A 5,555-nucleotide genomic window follows, 5' to 3' on the forward strand; every position below is an offset into this window, starting at 1 on the left:
CCGCGGCTCATTAGGAAGGAGCGCGCGGCAGCGGCGCGTGACGTCAGCCAGGTGAATTCCCGAGACTCGAGACGCACACGCAACGCGCGGAAGGTCCGAGGCGGCGACACAAGTTCCCAGTTCGCTTGTCTTTGACGTGTGCCGGTCATTTCATTTAACGCCTTGGTGGGTTTCAGGTACTGTATGGAGTCACCTGCCACGAGATGTTTAATACCATTCCTGTACAACGTTTAGATAACCGATAAGTTATTAATAATCTATTTATGTTCTAAAGTAAGCAAATTGAGTTGTACAACGGAAATAAATCATATTTACCTTGGTGGATTTTGTATTATTTGGGTCTGATCAGTCGTAGCCAATTCAACTGGCTCAAGTCGTGGTCAGAGCCACAGGAAGTCACAACACAAATAATATTTTTAGAAAAAGGTTGTTTTTTTTTTTTACCATCTCCAAAATTAAAGCACGGTGGACCTCTAAAATTTATTATTCAGCATATCACTTATTTGCTTATTTTCTTCATTCGGTAATAAAAAAACAAAAATAAAGCTTTGAAAGCTGAAATACCGCAGCACAATACCACGTGACACACCATGACCTGGTTACATTGCAAACCAGCCACCAGGGGGCGACAAGGAAGATTGTAGTGCGCATTAATGCATATTATGGCACCTTTGATGTTTGAGCTATTAAAATAGGCAGCTATAAGGTTTTTCGAAGCGTTCTCGTGTATTTCCTGATTTTGTCTATTTGCGGAGGGTTGTGGTCCCCTAGCTCCCACAAACACCAGGGGTCCCCTGTTAACCTTCTAACCAAAACCCCACCTGTCTATTGTAGCCACACGGAGAACCGTGGCTTGGGATTTTACACTGAGGCTGCTGTGGCGGTAACACCTGACCGGCGGCGACAACACCTGACCGGCGGCTACAACGCTGAGAGGCTGCTGTGGAGGCAACACCTGACCGAAGGCTACAACGCTGAGAGGCTGCTGTGGAGGCAACACCTGACCGAAGGCTACAACGCTGAGAGGGGGTTGCGGCGGCAACACATGGTAGGCGGCTACAACATCTGAGGTGGGTCTCCATACCTGAGCTACGGCTACAATGCTGGGCTGCTATTGCTGAGATAACACCTAGCGGCTGCGACTACGCTGGGTTCCCACTACAGTATCTGACTGGCGGCAACAAAGCAGGGTAGCTGCTGCAACTCCTGAGCTGGAACTCCAACGCCGGACCATCAAATTGTTCAGAGTAAACGGAAATGTCGAAAAGAAATACGAAGCAAAGTCGATCCACGACAGAGGAGGAGTTTGAGGAGATAAAGAAATCCTTGGATTTCATGTCTGGTGAGATAGCAACAATCTCACAACAACAAAAACTAATAATGAACTTAATGGGGGAGGTTAAAGAATTGAAGAGACAGAATGTAGAGAAAGACAAGCAAATAGCCTTCCTGGAACATCGTGTGGCTGATTTGGAACAGTACAGTCGAATGAATGATGTTATAATTAGTGGGTTGGAAATGAAGCCACGATCATATGCCCGGGCTGTTACAGAAGCAAACAATACCGAAGAAAGGGATGAAGAGCAAGGAACTTTTGAAAAACAGATAATATCATTCTTCAGCAATAAGGGAATCAGCATTGATAATAATGGCATTGAAGCTTGCCATCCAATTCCACAAAAAAACAAAGGACTTAAACCAGCTATTGTAATGAGATTTACAAACAGGAAACACAAAAATGAACTCTTAAAACAAGGAAGGAAATTAAAGGGAACCAATGTTTATATAAATGAGCATCTAACCAAACTAAACGCAGATATAGCAAGACAAGCACGTTTTCTCAGGAAACAAAAGAAAATACAATCAACATGGACCTCAAACTGCAGAGTCTATATCAAATTGAACGGTTCACCGGAAGAAGCTAAGATACTGTTCATCAGAAAAATTGAAGAGTTGGACAAATATCAGTGAAACATGATAACCGGGTAACCATGATCAACTTTCTGAAAACCAGTGATGATAAGAAAATATATATATGAACATAGACACAGATATTGACCCCGACAACAATTTTCTTGATTATTTGAATGACAACTGCCATTACTATACTGATGAGAACTATAGCCAATGCTATAATTCGGATCAAGAAATGTCAATTATTCACTTCAATAGCCGTAGCCTTTATGCAAATTATGACAAAATAAAAGAATATTTACATCAACTAAAAAGGTCATTTAGCGTTATAGCAATAACAGAAACCTGGCTCACCTCTGAGAAGGGAGTAGATTTCCCACTGGAGGGGTATGAGTTCAATTACGTTAACAGAAAGAATAAAAAAGGTGGAGGTGTTGCTTTGTACATTAAGAATGATCTAAAATATAAGATGCTAGAAAAAATGTCAATGCCAATTGATGAAGTTATGGAATGTATTACTATTGAAATCCAATTTGAGAAGCAGAAAAATATAATGGTCAGCTGTGTGTACAGAGCACCGGCATCTGATACTGACATCTTTACAAATTACATGGAAACATTGTTTGCTAAGATGCATCAAAAGGTAATTTTCATCTGTGGAGACTTTAATATTGATATGCTGAATCCACATATGGTTAAAAGTACATCTAACTTTATTGATTCTATACATAGTTTAGGTTTATATCCACTAATTACTAAACCAAGCAGAATAACAACACAGAGTTCAACCCTGATTGACAATATATTTACTAATTATATGGAAAGTGAATTGAGAAGTGGACTTCTTATAAATGATATCAGTGACCATCTACCAGTGTTTGTTATACTTGAAGATGTTTGCAGAAAAATAAACAAGGTCACAAACATCACTTACAAAAGAATAATATCAGAGGACTCAATAAGAGCATTAAGAAAAGATCTTCAATCACAGAACTGGAAAGTGTTGTATGAAGAAAGAAATATTGATAAGGCTTTTGACATATTCACCGAAATATTTAAAGCATTTTATGATAAAAACTGTCCAATCGTAACTTGTAATTACAGGCAAAAAAACAAACATAAGCCTTGGATTACAAAAGGCATACATAAGGCATGTAAGAAAAAGAATAATCTATATAAACAATTTATAAAATATAAAACGGTTGAAGCAGAACAAAAATATAAATCTTATAAAAATAAATTAACTATTATTATGAGAAAATGCAAAACAGATTATTATTCTAAAATATTAGAAAATAATAAACTAAACATTAAAGGAATTTGGAAAACTTTACATAGCTTGATAAGAAAAAATTCTTCTAATACTACTCACCCTAAATATATTATTTATAATGATAAAACCCTGAATGAAAAAGTTGGGATAGTAAATGGATTTAATGAATATTTTGTAAATGTAGGGTCTACGTTAGCAGAACAAATAAATAAATCAAACCCACTGGATGGGGATTCATCGGAAATATGTATTAAGCAAAATACATCATCTATGTACCTGAAACCAGTAGACAAAATTGAAATTAAGGAAATAGTTAATCAATGTAACAATAAAAAATCAATGGACTGGAAGGACATTAACATGTCACTTATAAAACAGATAATTGATGATGTGGCAGATCCTCTAACTTACATCTGCAACCTGTCATTCATTTCTGGAACATTTCCAAATGCAATGAAAATAGCGAAGGTTATTCCTCTATTTAAATCTGGAGATAAGAATATAATTAGCAACTATAGACCAGTGTCACTTCTCTGTCAATTTTCAAAAATACTAGAAAAAGTTTTTAGTAAAAGGTTGGATAATTTCATTGAAAAGCAAAACATTCTGACTGATTGTCAGTATGGTTTTAGAGAAAAAAGATCAACTTCGATGGCACTGATGGCATTAACAGAAGAAATTATAGACAATATGGATAAAAAGAAATGTGCAATTGGTGTATTTCTGGATCTCAAAAAAGCTTTTGATACCATTAATCATGACATGTTATTAAAAAAACTGGAAAGGTATGGCATTAGAGGGGTGCCATTAAACTGGATTAGGAGCTACATTGGAGATAGGAAACAATTTGTAGAATTAGATGGTCAGAAATCAGATGTACTCAACATAACCTGTGGAGTTCCGCAGGGATCAGTTTTGGGACCCAAATTGTTCATTTTGTATATAAATGACATAGTTAAAATATCAAATCTTATAAAATATATTATATTTGCAGATGATACAAGTATCTTCTGTACCGGAGAAAACATTCAACAACTCTCTAAAGTGATCAACACAGAAATAGAAAAATTACAGCATTGGCTCAAAAACAATAAATTATTTGTAAATTTAGATAAAACCAAATTTATGATATTCGGAAACAATAAAAAACAGGAAACTTATCCAATTAAAATATCAATTGACAGTGTTAATTTAGAAGAAGTACATGAAATAAAATTCTTGGGTGTCACATTAGATAATAAATTCAGCTGGAAACCACACATCGGACAAGTAAAATCTAAAATAGCCAAGAGTGTTGCTGTTATAAGAAGAATTAACTTCGTACTAGACTATAAATCTTTGTTTATTCTATATAATACACTCATTGCACCACACCTGACATATTGTGTGGAAGTCTGGGGGAATACATACAAAACAAATTTACAGCAATTATACCTCTTACAAAAACAATCCATCCGAATATTACATAAAGTGGGATACTGGGAACACACAAACCAGTTATTTATTAAATCAAATATACTGAAATTCTGGGACCTGGTAACATTTAAAACGACACAATTCATGTTTAAGGTCAGACATCAAAAACTTCCACACAGTATACAGGAAATGTTTGCTAACAGAGAGGGTGGGTATTATCTAAGAGGTGAAGGATATTTTAAAAAACAACATATTAGAACAACAAGGAAGAGTTTTTGTTTATCTGTGTGTGGAGTAAATGTCTGGAATGGATTGAATGATGAGTTAAAACAAATTACAAATGTAAACCAATTTAAAAAGCTGATTAAAGCAGAGCTCATTTCAAAATATGCTGTATAAGATGTTTAATATCCAATAGGCTATAAGGTAATTGATGATATAAATAGTACCTAAAATAATTTTGTATAGTTATACATGATGGAAAAATGGAAAAAATTTTCTTTTTGATGTTATGACAGTTCATTGTAAATACATTGACAAGTAGGAAAGAGGCAGGACATTATAAGATGTATCTTCTACCTGCTCCTTTTCGAACAGAAAAATTTTGCATGTCACATGGGCATAATAATTTGTTTCATATTTTATTTCTTAAGTTGTTTCATTCCATTTTATTTTATTTTCTTTTTGATTGTTTTAAAGTCTGTTCGAAATAAATAAATAAATAAATAAAAATAAAACAGTCTACCAGACAGAGCTTCAGGTAAATGGGTCCAAAATCATTTATGAGAACAAAAAGTATTTATGAGTCTATTCCTTAAAACCTTGCTCATTTTTCATGTTCTTCACACTAGGACTCTATTGGCTACAAAGGAAAGAAAATGTTTTTATTCTCAGAATTGGATCCATTTATAATATCCTGGTTTTAAGATACTTTATTGTGTCAAAGCTTGAG

This window comes from Xiphophorus couchianus, chromosome 20 (genome assembly GCF_001444195.1).
Source record: "Xiphophorus couchianus chromosome 20, X_couchianus-1.0, whole genome shotgun sequence".
Classification (NCBI taxonomy): domain Eukaryota; kingdom Metazoa; phylum Chordata; class Actinopteri; order Cyprinodontiformes; family Poeciliidae; genus Xiphophorus; species Xiphophorus couchianus.